The sequence below is a fragment of the Oryctolagus cuniculus genome, chromosome 5 (genome assembly GCF_964237555.1).
Source record: "Oryctolagus cuniculus chromosome 5, mOryCun1.1, whole genome shotgun sequence".
NCBI lineage: Eukaryota > Metazoa > Chordata > Mammalia > Lagomorpha > Leporidae > Oryctolagus > Oryctolagus cuniculus.
The window spans coordinates 121,216,294-121,240,617 of record NC_091436.1 but is presented as its reverse complement, the minus strand read 5'-3'; positions in this window follow the sequence as shown (position 1 = coordinate 121,240,617).

The window sequence follows — 24,324 nt, the reverse complement described above, 5'->3', positions numbered from 1 at the left end:
ATTTGGAAAGAGCTATGAACTGCAAAGGTGAGGCTGAAAAAACTGAGAGGAATTACTCTGTATGTACATTCTCTTAATAGTAATGAGTAAGCTAAATACATTGTATCAGTGATACCAAGAAAAGCCAAACTTAATATGTTTTATGAATTATGACCGAAAACTGACTCTTACAGGAAATGGAGAATGCATGGAGTCATTCATTAAGTATACCCATATGCACTAAAGGTCAGTGATATAGCTGACTCTATGAGCATAGCCCTCCAGATTGGATATGATGATTACCAAACGCCTATTGCATGCATTTTGTAAGCAATATATTATTTAATCTTCATTGAGACTCTACTCACATAGTATTATTCTATTTTTTACAGAAAAAACTAAGGCTTAGATATTAGAGATTACAAAATGCCACAAGGTTGTCTAATGACAGTGCTAGGACAACTTGACAATTTGTAATTCATCTAATATGAAAGACATCTCTTAGTAAACATTCTACTATAATGGCTAACATAGTTTTGAACTCATTGATTCAATGATATTTCTGGAAAGTAAAGCGTTATTAAATTATTTCATTTATTTAATTATTTTCCTATATTTGAAAGGCAGAGGAGAGAGAGAGTGGGGATAAAGAGAAAGGGGAAATAAGAGGTGGGAGATGGTTGGGCCATCTCCTGATGTCCATTTGGTTGGGCGAAAACCTGATGTCCAGAACTCAAGTATCCCATATAAGTGGCAGGCACCCAAGAACTTGAATCATCCTCTGTTGCCTTTCAGGGTTTACATTAGCAGGAAGGTGGATCAAAAGCAAGAGATAAGATGTGAATCAGATACTCCAGTGTGGGATGTGGGTGTCCCAAGAGGCATCTTAACCAAACACCTGCCCCCACCGTGAGTTTTAAACAAAAAAGATGGGTTTAAGTATGAATTGACTTTGTGATAAAGACAAAACTAAAAATAGGCAGAAGTAGAAAATAATTTAAATTTAGAAAAGGGAAGAAATGAATGAGACTACATATTTTGGAGTTATATTGATAATGAATAATAATCTAAGCTCTTAGAATAAATGGTATTTTCAATAGAAAGGGTGAAAACTGGAAAAGATGGCTAAAATCTGCCTTAGAAATGGCATTAATTAAAGGAAGAAATGAGCAAGTATTACAGAAAGGGGATATTCTGCTGCCAAATCTCAAAGAAAATTCTGGCTGAACAATAATGAAAAAAAAAGAGAGTTCCATGGATTTTTGGTATAATGAAAGATTATGACAAAATTTTAAAATCATGGAGTACTTTTTTTGTCTGTTTGTTTGTTTGTTTTTGTTTTAATTTTTTTATTTTTAAAATTTAACTCCCAAATATAACAGACAATATGTAGTATTTTTCTTTCTGTGTCTGGCTTATTTCTCTCAACGTGATGTTCTCCAGCTGTAATCATTTTGATGTAAATGCTAGCTTTTAATTCCTTTATATAGCTGAATAATATTCCATTATATATGTATGTATGTATATATATATCACATTTCCTTTATTTAGTCATCTGGTAATGGACACCTTGGTTGATTCCATGTTTTGGCTATTGTGAACAATGATGCTATAAATATATGGTGGTATAGGTATCTCTCTATATGTTTTATGTCTCTTGGGTGAATACCTAGTAGTGGTATTGCTGGATTATATGTTAAGTCTATTTCTAGTTTTTTTTGGTTTTTTTTTTTGTTTGTTTGTTTTAACTTTTATTTAATGAATATAAATTTCCAAAGTACGACTTATGGATTACAATGGCTTCCCCCCCATACCGTCCCTCCCACCCACAACCCTCCCCTTTCCCACTCACTCTCCCCTTCCATTCACATCAAGATTCATTTTCGATTATCTTAATATACAGAAGATCAGCTTAGTATACATTAAGTAAGGATTTCAACAGTTTGCTCTCACACAGAAACATAAAGTGAAAAATAATAGATGATTTTTTTAAATGATGATGAAATCAGATCAGACCTATTGTCATGTTTAATCCCAGTGAGAGTCAAGTTGGGAATTGATAATTTCTTTTTTTTTTTTTTTACAGAAGATCAGTTTAGTATGCATTAAGTAAAGATTTCAACAGTTTGCACCCCCATAGAAACACAAAGTGAAATATATTGTTTGAGTACTCGTTATAGCATTAAATCTCAATGCACAGCACATTAAGGACAGAGATCCTACATGAGGAGTAAGTGCACAGTGACTCCTGTTGTTGACTTTACCAATTGACACTCCTGTCTATGGCATCAGTAATCTCCCTATGCTCCAGTCATGAGTTTCCAAGGCTATGGAAGCCCTCTGAGTTCTCCGACTCTTATCTTGTTTAGACAAGGTCATAGTCAAAGTGGAGGTTCTCTCCTCCCTTCAGAGAAAGGTACCTCCTTCTTTGAAGACCCGTTCTTTCCACTGAGATCTCACTCACAGAGATCTTTTGCCAGAGTGTCTTGGCTTTCCAAAAATCATGGAGTACTTTTATTAAACAGGTACACACTGTCTCCCAGAGCCTCTTGTGATCAATAATAATCCTATGAGAGGAAATATTAGTATTAAGTATTAAGCCAGTGATCTCAAACTAAGATGATAACAGTGACACATTTTGGAACCTATAGCACAGATAATGTGATAGCTAGCAGAACAAACAATATATAAGGGAAAAGCATGTATTTTGTGCTTCTATGGCTTGGAAATTTTATTGCATACTGTATGACTTGCCTGATTAAACATTGTCCTTTCTGGTTTTGAATGTCTATTCTCCATTTTTATTTTGTGGAGAGAACATCTATTTCCAGGATGATGATAATAAAAAATAAAATATTGGCTAACATATATTGAGCACTTGTTTTATGCCAGGCATTTTTCTCACACCTTTTAAATATATGATCCTTACAGATACTGTGAATATATTGCTGCCATTCCTATTTCATAGATGAGGAAACTGTATTATAGAAATATTACATAACTTGTATATTAAGTCATATGTTTGTCAAATGGTAGAGGCATAATTCATAACCATATCTGAAAATGTCTTATGAGGCTGGCGCTGTGGCTCACTTGGCTAATCCTCTGCCTGTGGCGCTGGCACCCTGGGTTCTAGTCCTGGTTGGGGCCCGGGTACCCCAGGTTCTAATCCCAGTTGGGGCGCTGGGTACTAGTCCCGGTTGCTCCTCTTCCAGTCCAGCTCTCTGCTGTGGCCCGGGAGGGCAGTAAAGGATGGTCCAAGTGCTTGGGTCCCTGCACCTGCATGGGAGACTGGGAGGAAGCACCTGGCTCCTGGCTTTGGATTGGCGCAGCACCGGCCGTGGCAGCCATTAGGGGAGTGAACCAACGGAAGAAAGATCTTTCTCTCTGTCTCTCTCTCACTGTCTATAACTCTCTGCTTCTCTCTTTCACTGTCTAACTCTGCCTGCCAAAGAAAATTAAAAAAAAAAATGTCTTATGAATTGAATGAGAAAATGTGTCAAGCAGTTGGACTGGGTATTCACATAAAATCTGAATATCACAGTTGGAATTTTGTTTAAATGTTCTTATCAAGCAATAAAAGTAGTTCCTTTCTATTGTGAAACAATATTTTAAAATGATTACAAATGAATGAGGTAGTACAAGGAATTGGTATGGGAGGAAGTGGGAGATATACTCTTTATAGAGACAAAAGAAAACACTCTCAGGTAACTCAATAATACATTGAGCTTTTAATGGAGGGGGTCAGACATTTCAGACATGGTGTGGCATATTGCATGATTGGAGAAGAATGTGAGGGGAACCCAAGCTTAGCAATTGAAGTAGCCTGGGGTACATTGTATAGGCTCTTGCTCAAGTATTTCCTTCCACAAATTCAATCTGGTCTTTAAACCTCAATTCCAACCAATCAAAATGCAATCTAGATTGTTTTCTTTAACACCTGAAAAATGTTCTGTGGTCCTTTTCCACCTACCTTAAAAGATGAATTTCAAATTTACAGGAATGAAATTTTCTTTCACATGAAGATCTTCCCCTTATTTATCATATCAGCGACTACCTATTTTTCCTGTTCCCTTGAAATATCATTATTCATCCAACTCTCGGGCATTTATCACTCCTTCCTGAGGGTTACTTAAACAGCCTGTGCCTGTATCTTCAGCATATTGTGAGGATTAATGAAATTACACACGTTAAAAATCTTTCAGGAAATTATGGAGTGGGTACATATACACAGAAGCGACTGTTTTCAGAAATAACAAGACAGTTATTTTCTACACTGAGAAGGAAAGGGAGTGACCAGTAGAAATTCTGTTTTCAGAACACAGAGAGCAGACATATACAAGGTTTGAGCCCAGGTAGATAAACACCATCCAATATAACTCCTTAGGCCAGAGCTATCCAATAGAAATATAATGGGAGTACCCATGAGAGTCACATCAGAGACTTTAGGTTTTCTAGTAGTCACTTTTAAAAAGTTAAAACAAACAAACAAACAAACAAAAACCAGGTGCTATCACATGTATTTATTTTTTCTTTTTTCATTTATTTATTTATTTTTAAACTTTTATTTAATAAATATAAATTTCAAAAATACAACTTTTGGATTATAGCGACTTTTCCTCCAATAACCTTCCTCCCACCTGCAACCACCCCATCTCCCACTCCCTCTCCCATCCCATTCTTCAAGATTCATTTTCAATTATCTTTATATACAGAAGATCAACTTGGTATATACTAAGTAAAGATTTGAACAGTTTGCACCCACACAGATACACAAAGTATACAGTACTGTTTGAGTAGTAGTTTTACCTTTAATTTGCATAGTACAACAAATATTTTCCTGGCTTCCCCTATAATATTGTCATTGTTGCCAAAAATTTCTTTAATTAATTGGTAAATCATATTGAGAACTTCGACCCCAAACTGTGATGAAAATGCCAACTTTTTAAATATAACAATTATGAGTTTTTTTATGAACCCAGGGCAAAGCAGTAAGTAAGAAGTGGCAATGAGGCAACATCTTGAATTTAGCTTAATTTCTTTCTTTTTATTGCATATATGCTGATTCAATTATCTTACAACTTGCTCTCGTTATTTTTTTAATGATTCTGTAAGACCATGTGTAGTGAAACAGCCCAAGATCTATTAGAATACAGCTCTATTTCACTTTTATTACTTGTTTTCTCAGGATACAGCTTCCTTGTGGTCTATGAGGAATCTTCAAAAACTTCATGGAAAATGTGTTTTATAAAAAACTATGTAGACTTCAAAAAAATTTGCACCATAATAAATTTCTTTTGATTCTGTTTTCCATGAACTTTTGTTTTCAGATTTAACAATTTGCAATATTTTTGCACATTCATTTCATGGGTAAATGTCATATTCTCAAACATACATTATATTTTTGAAAGCATGGATATCAGTATCACAACATAATTTATAACAAGGATCATAAAGTGAGGAAGAAGAGTCTATTATTATGTAATGGGTAAAATTCAGTGAGTACAACATTTATAAATATCTGTATGCCAGATAATATGCCAGTCACACATTTCATACTATATAGCTATATATTTGTAAGTACTACCAAAGAGAAAACATGTGGAATTTGTCTCTATGTCTGGCTTATTTCACCTAGCATAATGATCTCCAGTTACATTCATTTTGCAACAAATATCAGGAATTAATTCATTTTATAACTAATATTCTATTATATATATATACATATACATGTATACACATATATTGTGCTCTCTTTAGCCCATCTTCAGTTGATGAACATCTCAGTTGATTCTACGTCTTTGCTATTGTGACTTGGGCTTCAATAAACGTGGAGTGCAGGAATCTCTTTATATGCTGATTTCATTTGCTTTGGATATATTCACAAATGTGAGAGAGCTGAATCATCTGGTGGTCTATGTTTACATTTTTAAGGAATGCACATACTGTTTTTCATACCAGATCTACTCATCTGCATTCCCATAGCAGTATGTTAGAATTATCTTCTCTCCATATCCTCATCAGCATTTGCTATTTTTTTTTTTTTTACTTTTGGGTAATAATCCTTCTAACTAGAGTGAAAAGCATGCATCATTGTAAATTTTATTTTCATTTGTGTGATGACTGATGATACTGAGTATTTTTTCAGGGGTTTGTTGACCATTTGTATTTCTTCTTTTGATAAATTTCTTTCAGATCCTTTGCCCATTTTTTACCTGAGTTATCAGTTTTGTTATTGAACTTCTTGAACTCCCTATTTATTCTGGATATCAATTCTTTATCAGATGCATAATTTTCAAATATTTTCTCCCATTCTCTCAATTGTTACTCACTCTGCTGATTGTTTCCTTCACTGTACAGGAGCTTCTTACTTGGCTATAACCCAATTCAACAACTTTCCTTTTATTGCCTGTGCTTTTGGTGTCTTAATCAAAGTCTTTGCCAATGCCAATGATTTGGAGGGTTTTCTTTGTGTTTTCCTCTAGTAGCTTCATAGTTTCAGTCTTACATTTAGATCCGTAATCCATTTTAAATTTATTTTTATAGAGTCTAAAATAGGGGTCTTGTTTCAAATTTCTGCATGTGGAAAATCATTTTTCCAACACCATTTATTGAATATTTTTTTTTCAGGAAATGCTTTTGACACTTTTATCAAAGATAATTTGTTTGTATATGAGAGAATTTATTTCAGGGTGTTGTATTCTGTTCTGTTTCTCTACCTGTCTATTTTTATGACAATATAACATTGTTTAATTTATAATAGCCCTCTAGTAAGTCTTGAAATCTGATATTGTGGTCCTCCATCTTTGTCTTATTGTTGAAGATTGCTTTGACTATTTAGGGTCTTTTGTGGTTCCACATTAATTTTAGGATTTTTTTTCTAATTCTGTGAAGGATGTTATTGTATTTTGATAGAGACTGCACTGAATCTGTAAGTTGCTTTGTGTAGTATGACAAATTTGATAATATCATTTCTTGCAATCCATGAATATGCCAACTTGTTCCAGTTTTTTTTGTATATTCCTTTTTTTAAGATTTATTTACTTATTTGCAACACAGAGTATAGAAAGAGAGGGAGGAAGGCTGGTACCACGGCTCACTAGGCTAATCCTCCATCTGCAGCACCAGTACTCCAGATTCTAGTCCCGGCTGGGTCACTGGTTTTGTCCCGGTTGCTCCTCTTCTAATCCAGCTCTCTGCTGTAGCCCGGGTAGGCAGTGGAGGATGGCCCAAGTGCTTGGGCCCTGCACCCGCATGGGAGACCAGGAGGAAGCACCTGGTTCCTGGCTTTGGATCAGCGCAGCGCGCTGGCCAGAGTGGCCATTTCGGGGGTGAACCTACAGAAGGAAGACCTCCCTCTCTCTCTCTCTCACTGTCTAACTCTGCCTGTCAAAAAAAAAAAAAAAAAAAAAAAAGAGAGAGAGAGAGAGAGGGAGGGAGAGGAGGAGGGAGAAAGAGATGGGGAGACAAAGAGAGAGAACTTCCATCTGCTGCTTTGCTCCCCAAATAGCCACAATGGTTGGAGCTGGGCCAAGCAGAAACCAGGAGCCTGGTACTCCATCTAGGTCTAACGTGGGTTGCAGGGGTCCAACTACTTGGACCATCTTCTGTTTTCCCTGGTGCATCAGCATGGAGAGAGATCAAGAGTGGAGCAAATCAGGTCTTTTGTTGGGTTTGTCCCCGCCTTGTACTATTGACAGTTTCTTCTCCAAGATTGGGTCAAAAAACCCCACCAGCACCAGTCCTTTGGGTTATTTCCTCTCTTGGAGCCCCCCTCCATGCTACTCTGGCTGGAGGTCTTTGATTCTAATAAATCTTGCTTTTAAATCTCAAAAAAAGAAAATGTAGAGCAGCTGGTGCTCATATGGGGTGTGGTGTGGTAGTTGGTAGCTTAAGCTACTGCACCACAATGTTGGCCTTTGTATCATCTCCTATTGCTGTCATTAGTGTTTTGTAAATTTTATTGTAGAGGTTTTTACATCCTTGTTTCTATTTACCTCAAGGTATTTATTTTTCTGTCTACTGCATAATATCTACTATTGTATAGTATACTGGACAGTAGTTCAGAAACTGGAACCATCTTCGTGTGTGGTTAGAACATCAGGTTAACTGGAACAACAACAACACAACAAAAAAGACCTTGACACAAAAGAATATTCTTTCTCCAAAAATTCAAGAATTTTGTGTATGGTGGCGATCAAGATTTTCTTTATCTATGAAGTGACTTACAGAGAGGGAGAAACAGAGATGAAAAAGAAGCAGGTACTGGAAATAAAGTGTTTCAGCTGAAAAAACCTGTACAAAAGTAAAAACAAAGATGCTCAATACTGTATTTAACTTTTAATCTCATGCTGAGAGACTTTTCATATATAGGGTATGTACCTGAAGTATGAACAATTTTTGCCTGAGATAATCTTATTCTGGAAAAAGAAATGCCTGTGTACTGAATGAGATCCTAAGTGTGTTGCACTATAAAAGATATTTTATCTTACAGTGTATTGCAGCATTAAAAGATGAGAATACCTTAAATTTATGCAGTGAGTTATTAAGCCAGAATTAAGTACTCCCCCATATAAAGCTATGTGATTTTGTGCTACTTTTATTAAAGATAAAACATTTTGAAAACTATGAATACATTTTTATATGTGGGCTGATGGCAAGAAAATAAATTATTCAAAGCAGACATTGGTGAGAACCTCTGGCTGTCTGAAAGTATCCTGTTTTCCCAGTAGGTAATTTCTACTGTATTTGCCTTGTCTTTATGAAACATTTAACAGATGCATCATAGCCATTCTCAGTTGCTCAGTAATGAGTTTAGTAAGTTTCCAAGCACTGGAATAATATCTCAGTATTTGAAAAGAAAAGAGTTGTGTCAGTATCATAAATGTCTTAATAGCAAATCTATCACCTGTCATATTTTATGAAACCTGAGAACATTCATGAAAGACAAGAATCTTAATTCCTTAGCTTCATTGACATGAAGTTCAAGAGATTCAGAAATGTTGAAGAATAAGAATTTCACAGCATTTCAGATTACTTTCCAATCTACCAAATCAGATAAAGGCTAAGATGACTTGTCGTGTTTGGAAAAGATTACTGATTATATAAAATGGAAAGTTAAATACATACACATATGCACATACATACACTTAAGGAGCTAATAATAAAGATATTTTAATTGATCAATATTAAATCTTAAATATTTTTAAAACAAATAAGACTTCAAACAAATTTATGATTATCATTTTACTGTCATAATGTAGCAAGTTATTATTCTGGGAGCTATTTTTGCTACTATCCTACCTCAGGATTAGAGGGTGGTAGAGAAAAGACTTTGCCTTTTGGTTAGGGTTTAGCAGACATTTGTTTATTGTTGGCTCAAGTGCACAGGATGAACCTGGTGTCTGAAGCAGACCAATGGCACAATTCCTCTGTGTAACTCAGAGCCTCTTCTCCTTTCCTTTAAATCTGTCAACTTTGCTTCGAACCTTTAAAATGAGATACAAAATATATATATATATATATATTTATAACTCTAATAAAATATCACTTTAATGTATGGCAATCTCTTACACACATACACACTCACATACACACATACACACAAGTAGAACTCCAAAAAGTTAATGGAAAATGGCATTAAAAGACAAGCCTATTTTTGTGCTGAAAGCTTTTCATGCAAATTTTGTGAATTCACTTTCCTTAAATTCATTTTTTAAAAAAGATTTATGTATTTATTTGAAAGGCAGAGTTACAGAAAGACAGAGAGAGAGAGAGGTCTTCTGTCTACTGGTTCACTCCTCAAATGGCCACAATGGCTGGGGCTGGGCCAGGTCAAAGCCAGGAGTCTGGAACTCCATCTGGGTTTCCCATGTGGATAGCAGCCATACAAACACTTAAACCATCTTCTGCTACTTTCCCAGACATGTTAGCAGGGAGGTGTATCAGAAGTGGAGCAGCTACGTCTTATATAGGATGTGGTTTTGCAGGCAATACCTTAACCTGCTCTGCCACCATACAGACTCTACATTAACTTTTTGAAGATTCCCCATATACATCAATTTCAAAATTTCCTTTTTTAAAAAAGATATATTTATTTACTGGAAAGGCAGTGTCACAGAGAAAGAAGGGAAGAGAGAGAGAGAGAGAGGGAGAGAGAGAGAGAGAGAGAGAGAGAGAATGTCCATCTGCAGTTTAATTTCTCAAATGGCCACAATAGTCAGGGTTGAGCCAGTCTGAAGCCAGAAACTCTATCCTGGTCTCCCACATTGGTGGCAGGGGCTCAAACACTTGGGCCATAATCAATTGACTTACAAGTTTCATGTATTAAATTTTTAAATTTATTTTGTAATTAGCTTTTAACAGATTCATCATGGCTTGTAGATATAATTCTAAAAACATGATATTCTTTTCCTCCTCACTTCCTCCTCCTGCTCTGTCCCTCCCACCCTCATTCCATCTCTCTTTCTTTCTCTAGTTTTTGTTTTGGTAGAAAGAAATTGCATCAGAGATAGAGTATCCAGGTCTCAAACGAGTATTCCACTCTACTATGGGACGCTGGTTTCACAAGCAGTGGCGTAACCCTATGAACCACAATGCTGGCCCCCTCAAACCTTTTAATTCCATTTTCGACACACGTGTGTGTTTGTTCTGTTTCTCTTTATAACCGTGACTAATAGAATGAATTTTTGTGGGCAAATTTCCAGAGATGATTGAGCAGGGAGTCAATGAAATCAATTCTGATAATATGTCCAGGACAAGTAAAGAAAAAAAATTAAATCTCATTGAATTTCATAGCTGTGCCTTGGGTCAAGACAAAACAGAAAAATCAAAGATGACTTGATGCCTATGATCCTGAAAAAAAAGATGGAGTCAAATTTCTATAACCACACAGTTCAGTGATAAGTGGTTCTATTAGAGGGCATTGATCTACCCTGAGGTACTATTTTTCAAAAGCTAGCCAGTTGTAGGTCATCCTTATAAAGATTTTTTAAATAAACTTTCAATTCCAATGACTTGTTGGAGGTTTTATCAGGAGAGCAATAAGTGAAACTTTGGAACATAGGCGTTAAGTCTTTTCATTAGTATAATTAAGACTTTACACTTTTATATTCTTTGATATTATTCAATTTATTTGCCAACTGCAGTCAGTATTTCTCTACATTAACTTAAACAACTGTTGGCATTCATTTGGTTACTATAATTTATTAGACAATTCACTTTAATGTATAATATTTTATTGATCATTACAATGACTCTGTGAAGTTATAAGGGCTGGTATCTCTATACCATTTGCTCAGTGCAATAACCATAACTCCGATAAATACATTCACAGGAAAGGACTTGGCCAACATTTGGCATTTTTGCTTTTTCAGTTATATGTTATTCCAAAGTTTTGTCTTTAGCATTAATCTAAACAGCTATTCTACTTGTCCTAACCACATTCTTTCTTATTCCCCATACCTGTTATAATAGATATTTATAACTTTCTTCAAGTCTCAAGGATATTCTCCATAAGAGAATAACTAGTTCTCCACTACATAAAAAATTAAAACTCTTGCATACACATCTTCAATTTTCTATTTCATAATTTGTCTATACCAACAGTACTGGCCTCAATATTTTTTTTATTTGGCAGGTAGAGTTATAAACAGAGAGAGACAGAGAGAAAGGTCTTCCTTCCATTGGTTCACTCCCCAAATGGCCGCCACAGCCAGCATTACACGGACCCGAAGCCAGGAGCCAGGTATTCTTCCTGGTCTCCCATGCGCGTGCAGGGGCTCAAGCACTAGGGCCATCCTCCACTGCTCTCCTGGGCCACAGCAGGGAGCTGGACTGGGAGAGGTGCAAGTGGGACTAGAACCCAGTGCCTATATGAGATGCCAGCACCACAGGCGGAAGATTAACCAAGTGAGCCCTGCCGCTGGCCCCAAAATTATTTTATAAAATCAACTAAAACTGTTTTAAAGACTACGACTTAAGACATGAAATCATAAAACTACTAGAAGAAAACAAAGAGGAAAAGCTTCTTGACACTGACCTGGGTAATGAGTTTTGGTTTATGGCAGACAGAAACAAAAATACAAGTAATAGAACAAAAGGAGACAGATAGGTTTACAATAAATTAAAAAGCTTCTGCACAAAGAAACAAGCAACAGTGTCAAACAACAACCTACAAAATGGGAGAAAATTGTCACATAATTCTCAGAAGAATTAAAAGTTTCCAGTAGGTATGAAAAAAGCTGCTGAGCCGGTGCCGTGGCTCACTAGGCTAATCGTCCGCCTTGCGGCGCCTGCACACCAGATTCTAGTCCCGGTCGGGGCGCCGGATTCTGTCCTGGTTGCCCCTCTTCCAGGCCAGCTCTCTGCTGTGGCCCGGGAGTGCAGTGGAGGATGGCCCAAGTGCTTGGGCCCTGCACCCCATGGGAGACCAGGATAAGTACCTGGCTCCTGGCTTCAGATCAGCGTGGTACGCCAACCACAGCGCGCCGGCCGTGGCGGCCATTGGAGGGTGAACCAACGGCAAAAGGAAGACTTTTCTCTCTGTCTCTCTCTCTCACTGTCCACTCTGCCTGTCAAAAAAAAAAAATAAAAATAAAAAAATAAAAAAAATCCAAAGAAGAAAGCTGCTGAACTTCACTGTTTATCAAAGAAATGTGAATGATGGAATAATGGACCATCACTCACACCTGTTAGAATGACCATTATTAAAAAGATGAAAGATACATTTTGCAAGGGATATGAAGAAAATGGAACAACTTTTACACTCATGGTGAGAATGCAAGATGATACAGCAATTCTGGAATCCATATAGAGGTTCCAAAAGAAAATGAAAATACAATTACCTATGATCCATCCATTCCACTTCTGGGTGTACATCCAAACAGAAATCACTGTCTTCAAGAGACATATACACTCCATGTTCATTTCATCTTTATTAAAACATATAAGAGAATCGAAAATGAATCCTCATGTGAATGGAAGGGGAGAGGGAGTGGGAAAGGGGAGGGGTGCGGGTGGGAGAGACGATATGGGGGGGAAGCCATTGTAATCCATAAGCCGTACTTTGGAAATTTATATTCATTAAATAAAAGTTTAAAAAAATGTGAAAAATAAAAACATATAACTTCAAATAACTTTTCTGTTAGTTTTTTTTTTCTGCTACCACCTATTATCTCTAAAAGCAATCTTTTTCTGTGTGTTATCTTACAGTCTCTTGTATATTATTATTGAAATAGTTGGCTGACGCCATGGCTCACTAGGCTAATCCTCCGCCCGCGGCGCTGGCACCCCAGGTTCTAGTCCTGGGTTGCCCCTCTTCCAGTCCAGCTCTCTGCTGTGGCCCGGGAAGGCAGTGGAGGATGGCCCAAGTCCTTGGGCCCTGCACCCACTTGGGAGACCAGGAGGAAGCACCTGGTTCCTGGCTTCGGATCAACGCAGCACCAGGCGTGGCGGCCATTTCGGAGGTGAACCAACGGAAGGGAGTCCTTTCTCCCTGTCTCTCTCAATCATGGTCTAACTCTGCCTGTCAAAAAATAAATAAATAAATAAATAAAAAGAAAAGAAATAGTTATGATGACTTTCACACCTAAACTTTTTATTATAGAATCCTCTCTAGTAGTCTCAATTAAAAATATATGCAGGGCTGGTGCTGTGGCTTAGCAGGTAAAACTGCCACCTGCAGTGCCGGCATCCCATACGGGCGCAGGTTCCAGTCCCGGCTACTCTACTTCTGATCCAGCTCTCTGCTGTGGCCTGGGAAAGCAGTACAAGATGGCCTCTGGGGAGTGAACCAGCGGATGGAAGACAGCCCCCCCCCCTCTCTTTCCTTCTCTCTCTGTGTAACTCTAACTTTTAAGTAAATAAGTAAATCTTTAAAATATATATATGCATAAATTCCATTTGGAATCTCTGCCCGGATATTACATATGCCTATAAAATGTCCAAAGTTCAAAAAATGAAATGGCAACATTAATTGTCGATTTCTCTAAGCAAAATCTCTCGCACATCAGAAACTGCCTTCAATGCCTTCCTTAATGTATCAACATTTTGCATAAAAATAAAACATAGGAGAGTATTGGATGGCCTAGATGACATATATATGATGTATATATATATATACATACATACATATATATATATATATATACATATGCACAGACACACACACACACACACACGCATACACACAGTCCAGGACTGCAGCATATGACTGGGGAAGTGAATGCATTCTCATTAGCACTAAATTGTATAAAACGAAAGTAACACTTACTAACACATAAGCCAATTCATCATTCCACTCAACTCATTTGTTTAATACAGCAAATGTTGGGGCCGGCGCTGTGGCTCACTTGGTTAATCCTCTGCCTGTGGCACCGGCATCCCATATGGGCGCCGGGTTCTAGTCCTGGTTGCTCCTCTTCCAATCCGGCTCTCTGGTGTGGCCTGGGAGGGCAGTGGAGGATGGCCCTAGTGCTTGGGCCCCTGCACACTCATGGGAGACCAGGAAAAAGCACTTGGCTCCTGGCTTCAGATCAGCGCAGCGCCACGCTGGCCGTGGTGGCCATCTGGGGAGTGAACCATCAGATGGGAGAACTTTCTCTCTGTCTCTCTCTCACTGTCTATACCTCTACCTGTCAAAAAAAAAAAAATACAGCAAATGTTAGTATCTGGTCATGGCATATGTTCTGCCCAAAGTTATGGAGGTCTCTGTTACATACACTCAATCAGGCACCCTTTATAATAGCGGAACCAGCATCTTTCAGCTGGAGAACTGTGGCATCTTGATCACTAAATGAGGGAAAAGAAAGTTAATTTTCAACACTTAAGAATAACTGTGCATCAATTAAAGATCTAAACCAGTCATATTAAGTAGAACAGATAAAAAAACTACTAAGAGGGATAATGTATTAAGTTGTTCATTAACAGTCAGGGCTATGCTGATCAAGCCACCGTTTCCCATAGTGTCCACCTCACTCCAACAGGTTTCCCTCTTGATGTTCAGTCAGTCGTCACCGATCAGGGAGAACATATGGTATTTGTCCCTTTGGGACTGGCTTATTTCACTCAGCATGATGTGTTCCAGATTCCTCCATTTTGTTGCAAATGACTGGATTTCGATGTTTCTTACTGCGGTATAGTATTCTAAAGAGTACATATCCCATAATTTCTTTATCCAGTCTATCGTTGATGGGCATTTAGGTTGGTTCCAGGTCTTAGCTATTGTGAATTGAGCTGCAATAAACATTAGGGTGCAGACCGCTTTTTTGTTTGCCAATTTAAATTCCTTTGGGTAAATTCCAAGGAGTGGGATGGCTGGGTTGAACGGTAGGGTTATCTTCAGGTTTCTGAGGAATCTCCAGACTGACTTCCATAGTGGCTTGACCAGTTTGCATTCCCACCAACAGTGGGTTAGTGTCCCTTTTTCCCCACATCCTCGCCAGCATCTGTTGTTGGTAGATTTCTGTATGTGAGCCATTCTAACCGGGGTGAGGTGAAACCTCATTGTGGTTTTGATTTGCATTTCCCTGATTGCTAATGACCTTGAACATTTTTTCATGTGCCTGTTGGCCATTTGGATTTCCTCTTTTGAAAAATGTCTATTGAGGTCCTTGGCCCATCTCTTAAGTGGGTTGTTGGTTTTGTTTTTGTGGAGTTTCTTGATCTCTTTGTAGATTCTGGTTATTAACCCTTTATCTGTTGCATAGTTTGCATTAACTGAAATGTGATCCCTGTTGAACATGGGAGTGGGAATGGGAGAGGGAAGAGATGTATAATTTGGGACATGCTCAGGCTGACTTGCCCCAAGTGGTGGAGTTGGAAGCATACCAGGGGATTCCAATTCAATCCCATCGAGGTGGCATGTACCAATGCCATCTCACTGTTCCAGGTGATCAATTTCAGTTCACAGTTGGTCATGGTGGAGGGACTGGGAGTCAAAGGGAGCACATAGACAAGTCTAGTACCTGCTAACGCTAACCAATGGAGTAAATAAAGGGGAGAGTGATCCAACATGGGAAGTGAGATACTCAGCAGACTCATAGAATGGCAGATGTCCTAAATAGCACTCTGGCCTCAGAATCAGCCCTAAAGTCATTCGGATCTGGCTGAAAAGCCCATGAGAGTATTTCAGGCATGGAAAGCCAAGACACTCTGGCAAAAGATCTCTGTGAGTGAGATCCCAGTGGAAAGAACAGGTCATCAAAGAAGGAGGTACCTTTCTCTGAAGGGAGGAGAGAACCTCCACTTTGACTATGACCTTGTCTAAACAAGATAAGAGTCAGAGAACTCAGAGGGCTTCCATAGCCTTGGAAACTCATGACTGGAGCATAGGGAGATTACTGATGCCATAGACAGGAGTGTCAATTGGTAAAGTCAACAACAGGAGTCACTGTGCACTTACTCCTCATGTAGGATCTCTGTCCTTAATATGCTGTGCATTGAGATTTAATGCTATAACGAGTACTCAAACAATATATTTCACTTTGTGTTTCTATGGGGGTGCAAACTGTTGAAATCCTTACTTAATGCATACTAAACTGATCCTCTGTAAAAAAAAAAAAAAGAAAAAAAAAAAGAAAGAAAGAAAAGAAATTATCAATTCCCAACTTGACTCTCACTGGGATTAAACATGACAATAAGTCTGCTCTGATTTCATCATCATTTAAAAAAAATCATCTATTATTTTTCATTTATGTTTCTGTGTGGGAGCAAACTGTTGAAATCCATACTTAATGTATACTAAGCTGATCTTCTGTATATTAAGATAATCGAAAATGAATCTTGATGTGAATGGAAGGGGAGAGGGAGTGGGAAAGGGGAGGGTTGTGGGTGAGAGGGACGGTATGGGGGGGAAGCCATTGTAATCCATAAGTCGTACTTTGGAAATTTATATTCATTAAATAAAAGTTTAAAAAAAAAAGGGAAAAGAAAGGATTGGAGAATGATGTGTTTTCACTACCTCAACCTCAACCAAATGTGGTAAAGTGTCATTTATACTCACATTTTGTAATGGATTTGTACTAATCATCACATGGCCTGGCTAACTCTAAATGGTCTGATTAGGTATAAGGGTATGATTGCCGTCTATTAAAATATTTAGTATATTTTATAAGAATTTAAAACAGTCTTCTACTTATGTTCTTTTCTGGTTTTATTAGAAAACAGTATGTAGGGGAAAATAACAAAATAGAAAGGAACATAAGGAATAAACCATAATCACTGTAATTGGCTGCTGGGTTTGAAGACATCTTTGTAGTTCTATTATCTGTGGTACAAGTATATGCGTATGTGCATACAAGTGTACATAGGTGATGTGTGTGTGTGTGATTCATAGGTCTCTTTAAAAAATTCAGTTTTGGCACACCGTTTTCTTAATCAGAGTAGTCCTGGCTTCTTTCCAAGATCACTATAGTTCAGGCCTTGTTCTGTATTCTCTTTTAACAGGATTCTATGACAGACTTCTTCTTTGTTTTCATATAAATAGAGATTATTCTTTTTTAGTATTAACTCCATACTGTAGCTGTGCTCATTGTAACTAGTTACAAATTGTCCAAGCCTCATTGTCTTGATAACAACATCTCCCAAAATAGCCTCTTTCAGAATGCACTCCTCTATTACAGAGCTTTTCATCTTAGTTATCAGTCACAGCTACTGGGGCAGTTAATTAACTTGCACATCATTAACTTGCACATTAACTTGCACATCAGGCAAAGGAGAGTTGTCCCCTTTGACTTTCGTTCTTTTTTTTTTTTTCATGATAGCATGAGGAGAACAATACATCACTATTTTTTTCCTTATAGTTTTTTTAGAATACCAGTGTTATGACTCTATTTTTTCTTATCCATATCAAGATATGTGTAATAAAATGTCTTTTAAGGTCAATATTTTCTGTCCTTTAGAATAATAGGAACACCACCATGTAGGAAGATCGAGCGGAGACATGACACCACTCTGTACCCATAATGTACTCTTAGAGAGGAGATATCAACTAAAAACTGAATAATAAGACTGCATGAGAAGTATATCATCAAAAGGAAAGCAAATAAGCCAATGATTAGATACCCATGAGCTAAATTGATTGCTTTTTGAGGGCCAAGTAAGTGTGAGCACATTTCTGAAGTGGAGCAGATGGCTGGGAAATGCTATGTCTTTTTAAAATTTTATAAACATTCTGGAAACATTGCAAAGCTAATTACACTCTTAATAAATGCAAGTCCTTGTTTTATATCCTTCTGAATTAGTTAACTCATTGCCACTGATACTGTGTGTTCATCTGGATAATCCTTGCTCCTCTTAAATATCATAGTGTTTTGATTCTGTAAGTGTGATTGGAAGATCCCAAACACAGAGGACATACAAGGTTGAAACTATTTTCACAGTAATTAAAAACCCTGAGTTTCCCTTTTCCATCTCATTTTTTCACAAGTGTATAGTAGAGTTTTTGAAGGTTGCCTGGTTTGTTATACAAAAGGAGATATGAAAATCTAGCTGTCTTTTATTAGGCCATAAATTAATGAGATTTATAATAATATATAAAATAATGATATTTCTTCTAATATTGTTTTGGAAAACATTATTTTATATCAAAAAAGGTAAATTATATCATAAAATAATGCATTTATACATAAAATGGATATATATTATATATTTGGAAATTTCACTTTAATTTCTAATATGACAAATATCAATAGATATAACAAAAATAAGCTAACCGTCTGAGTTTTCAGTAACATTTAATAATGTAAATGATACTTTGATTGAAATATTTGACTACCAGTGTCAAAGAAAATGCCAGAAATTGTCCAGTTGCTTACCTTGCTACAATAGCAGAGACTCATAAACTAGGAACAGTTAGCCAAAGAGAATAAATTCCTTCCCCTCCTCTGTTTAACTCCCAGAATTGAGAGAAGAAAGTTAGGCATTGGCATGTGTCTCAGACAGGGTGTCAAGAAGTTTGCCTCATTGCTTCCATGACTTCCTAGCTAAGTTCCAATGGGAGCCAGGATGGTTTTACAAACCCCACATAATCTTGTGTGTGGGACAGGGGGAGCAGTGGTGGTATCATTTCCACCAAGAGGCATTCTGTTTTCATGACTTCGTTTGGTCAATACTGTCTTTCAATTTGATTCTCACACCAATCACAAATTTTAGTCTTGGACTAATGCGTCATTGTACTAGCTGACCATCTGGGTAAAAATCTCACCCGCTCCCGAAATCCTTACTGCCTGAATAGTCCCACCCTTCACTCAGACCTATCAATGAGTCCTCTTAGCCTATAGCTTAATGTCTAAACTCTGAATTTTGTGTCATAAACTCTTCAGTCTATAAAGGCACATAGAAATCATCTGATAAAAATTCTACATGTTATAAAACAAGAAACTTAAGTCCACAAGAGACTTTATCATAATCATATTAGCTATGAAAAGAAACATGACCAGAATTAAATCTTTGCTGAGTCTATATCTGACATTCGTTTTATCATAAAATGGACAAATTAATATTTCTAAATATGTCTTTCTACTTCCTGACTTACTCTTTCTAGTTGTGCTACTCTCACCATCCTCACATACCATACTATGTAAATGTTCATCACTGTGCTCTTAGTCTTTTAATTTGCCCAGGTATGATTGCTTTGCCTGATGTCTATACCATACCTTTCAGGATTCCAGTTTAGATCTTCCTTTTAAGAACCTTTTAGACTAATTCAGCTCATGCAATCTCTCCTTCTTTCTCATATTCTAGTTATGTTTTTACTTGTATGATGTTTATTGTGTTACTATATAGCATTGTCTTACATAGTACTTTATTTTCCCATGCATCATTTCTAATGTTTGCATCTGATTTATTTTTGTTTCATGTTGAGCACATACGACTCATTTTTAAAACATCAGTTGTAGAAAATAAGCTTATTTTAAAATTCTATTTTAAAGGATCTTTTAAAATTATATTTGTTTACAAGCTCTTCTTTGCAACATTTAAGAGCAAATAATATATTGATTGTATCTTTTTATTTGTAAGAATATATTTACAGGCCTAGTAAGAAAGTCTAGACAAATAGCTTTCAGTAAGTCTGGGACTGACTTCTTCAAAGATCTCCAAAACCATTTTCGGACTCATTGATCTTTATGTCATTTCTAAGGTTACCTCTACATGTAAAATCAATTCTACTGCTGTGATAATCAAGTCATAAATGAAACCATTCACTTAAGCAAATATGAAAGAATTTTCAGTATGCCTGGTCTGATTTTTTGGAAGGTTACAATGGTGTGAAGTCAGATAGAAGACTTGAAAATCAATTTATTTGTGAAAGACAGCAATTGAGAGATTGAGAAATCTGAAGATACTAGCTTGTTCAAGTTCATTCATTACCTAACAATGAATTATTAGATGAACAAATTCATTTCTCTGCTTCTCGGTAACCATTCTCTTCATTTGAATGACTCAACAGATTAATTACAATGGCCCATGTCAGCATTTCAGAGCACTTTGGCTGGAGTTGACACTCTATCTCTAATTCTGCACTAAATTGCAAAGGATCTTAGGAAAATACATAAGTTCAGTCAAAGGAAGGACAAGGCAGGGTCTAATATTTTCAATCCGCATCTTATTCTTACCAGCAGTCTCATTGATTTCTTGCTTATTTCAACTTAAATGGAATTCTGCCTGATTAGAATGATAATGAAATGATTAACCTTACTGAGAACACAAAAATAAAAAATATTTTTAAAAGGTTTTGTAAATATTTCCCACAGTAAATAATGGTGTTAACAACTCCTGCAAAGAATGCTGAAACTTGACTGGAAGTATTGATAGGCAAATAGAGACATTTAGAAAAACATTCTTGGAGCCAGTGCCATGGCTCACTAGGCTAATCCTCCACCTTGCGGCACCAGCACACCGGGTTCTAGTCCCGGTTGCCCCTCTTCCAGGCCAGCTTTCTGCTGTGGCCAGGGAAGTGCAGTGGAGGATGGCCCAAGTGCTTGGGCCCTGTACCCCATGGGAGACCAGGAGAAGCACCTGGCTCCTGGCTCCTGCCATTGGATCAGCGTGGTGCGCTGGCCGCAGCACGCCGGCCGTGGCGGCCATTGGAGGGTGAACCAACGGCAAAGGAAGACCTTTCTCTCTGTCTCTCTCTCTCACTGTCCACTCTGCCTGTCAAAAAAAAAAAAAAAGAGAGAGAAAGAAAAACATTCTTGGGGTCAGTGCTGTGGCATGGCAGGTTAAGTCTCTGCCCACAGAGCCAGCATCCAGTGTGGTTGCCAATTCCATCCCTGCCTGCTCTACTTCCCATCCAAGTCCCTGCTAATGCACCTTGGAATGCAGTGGAAGATGGCCCAAGCACTTGGGTCCATGTACCCATGTGGGAGACCTGGAAGAAGCTCTTGGCTCCTGCCTTCCAGCTGTGCATTGCAGCCATTTGAGGAGTGAAGCAGTGGATAGAAGGTCTCTGACTCTCTCTCTGCCTTTCAAATAACATAAATAAATCTTTTAACAATTTCTTTACATGAGAATGTTGATAATTGTTTTGGGTCAATTAAAAGTGGTCTCTCCTGTTATAGCTATAAATTTAGAAAGAAATCATTAGAATGCAAAGGGGACTGAAATTGTTTTAAAATCAACTGAATTATCCTATCACAAAATCCAGAAGAAAGCTGCAAGTGTTTTTTTTTTTTAATTTTTTAATCTTAGCTATCTGGAAAAGCCCATTTTTCTTGATTTATATGAGCAAAGTAGTTCATAATTTTATTCCTAAACTATTCCTCAATGAACATCCAGCGAAAATTTATCTTTTCATAACCTAATTGTTTAAAATAATCTTTTCAAATGTGAATTATAGCAGGAATGAAAATAGATTATTATTATTATGTTCAGTCATGACATATTGAACATCTTATTTATTAAAAAATTCAGTAATGAGTGTGCAAAGGTAAGTTATAAAAATTCAAGCTCATTTTTATTAGACTTTATGTTCTGCTCATCATTAGGAATTTCAGGAAAAGTTATACAATGGAATCCTAAATTATGAAGTTTTTTTTTTTTTTCATTAATTGTAATCCTGTCCTGCTCTAATGGTCAGTCTTTGTAGATCACAGTGACAAAGACTAAGTCATTTTTAAAGAAGTCTTCCTGACTTAACAAATAACCTCTGAGGACTTATCTTCATTAGGTCTATATTATAAAGTGTGAATCAAGATTCACTTTGTAGATGTATACATAGGCCTGATACTCTGAGTGGAAATAGGAAAAAATAAATCAAAATCCTGTTACCTTACCAATGTATCATGTTTTTTTTTTTTTTTTTTAACTTATTTATTTAAAGGCAGAATTACAGAGAGACAGGGAGAGACACAGAACAGAGATTTCCATCCACTAGTTCTCTCCCCAAATGGCTGCAATGAGCAGGGGTGGCCCAAGCCAAAGCTAGGAGCTAGGAGTTTCTTCCGAGTTTTCCAGGTGGGTTGAGGGGCCCAGGCACTTGGGCCGTCTTCCGCTGGTTTCCCAGGCACAGTTGGAAGGAGCTGGATTGACAGTGGAACTGAGAGGACTCGAACCAGCTACCATATGGGATGCTGCCATTGCTGGTAGTGGCTTTACCTGCTATGTCACAATGCCGGCACCTTGTTTTTAAGTTTGTCTCAATATTTCTTTTCCTTGATCTTGACTCTATCTCTCAAAATAGATGCACAATTGTGAAATTATGAGAGATTTCTAAAGCTTTCCATCTTGGTCCTGTTCTCAGATTTTTCTGACTTTCTTTGTGGGAAAGCCCTCATTATGGGTGTAGGAATAGGCAAAAATACATGATTTTCCAGCTCCAATGACCATGGCTAGCTTGCCAAGCTTTTATTAATAATTTTGTCAAAAAATATTGAGGCACTCTCTGGAATAAGTACCGTGATTAATTGGCCATATTTTTTGCCACAGGTATAAAGTAGTGGGCAGCAGGATGTTAAAGGACTGTAAAAAAATGTGTACTGAGTGGTATACAATGTTTATTGAGTATATGACAAAGCAAGTTGCCCTCAGATCTCTGTACCTTAAACTGAACAGGAAGCTCTTCTATCAAATGCCATTTTTGTAGAACAGCATTCTTTCAAAATTTGCTCTAATAGTGAACATATCATTTTACATGACAATCCTGCCATACTTTTTCAAACAACCTGACCCAGGAACTCTTAAAAACTATGCTATTTTAGATAGATGCTGTCACACTGCCAGTCTTCAAAGCAATTTTTAATAAAAAAAACCTCTTTTTCATTAGTTTCTTTTATATTTCATTTATTAGTTACAACAAGAGAATTTTTCAAGAACTCTATTTTAAGTTTTGCAACTTCTGTGTTCACAAAGACTTAAGATGCTAAATTCCTTTCTGGAAACCATTAATATAAATTACAATGAACAAACATGGAAGACTAATGTCAAGATGATTATAGGCAATATCTTAGAATATTGTGGAGCTGTGTCTAAATGTCACCAAAGCTATGGGCTCATTGAGACAAAACAATTTCTTTTTGTGATCTACGATTAAATTTCTACATGAATTCCAAGGATGCCGTGCTAATTACCTGTGTTTTGTTCTGCTTTATTCTGATTTGCTTTTTGTTGTGTACTCATATGTACACTGCACTCATGAATGGATGGTTTAGCAGCATTGAATTTCTTCTTAGTTCTATGTAAATTCAGTTAATTATACACGTTTAGATATGAATCAAATGGACCCATTTGTAATCATTTAGCATAAAATAATTCTGAGTTTCAAAAATAATTTTACCAACCATTGTTTCCCACAGTCCCAGATAAACTTTTTAAATAAGGACTTTTTATAGGTTTATGGAAATATATACTTTTAAAATGAATTTTATAACTTTACCAGTAGAAGTAATATTCTTTGGAATAATCAGCCAGGAATCACTGAAGTTATACCAAAGGACTGTCATTACTTGTAACAGTGCTGGTCTCTTGAAATAGACTTGGTTTGATGGCAAAATAAAATGCAATCAAAGAGGCCAGCGCTGTGGCTCAATAGGCTAATCCTCCGCCTGCGGTGCCAGCACACTGGGTTCTAGTCCCTGTCAGGGCACCATATTCTGTCCCAGTTGCCCCTCTTCCAGGCCAGCTCTCTGCTGTGGCCCGGGAGTGCAGTTGAGGATGGCCCAAGTGCTTGGGCCCTGCACCCGCATGGGAGGCCAGGAGAAGCACCTGGCTCCTGGCTGCACCCGCATGGGAGGCCAGGAGAAGCACCTGGCTCCTGGCTCCGGATCAGTGTGGTGCGCCGGCTGCAGCATGCCAGCTGCAGCAGCCATTGGAGGTTGAACCAACGGTAAAGGAAGACCTTTCTCTCTG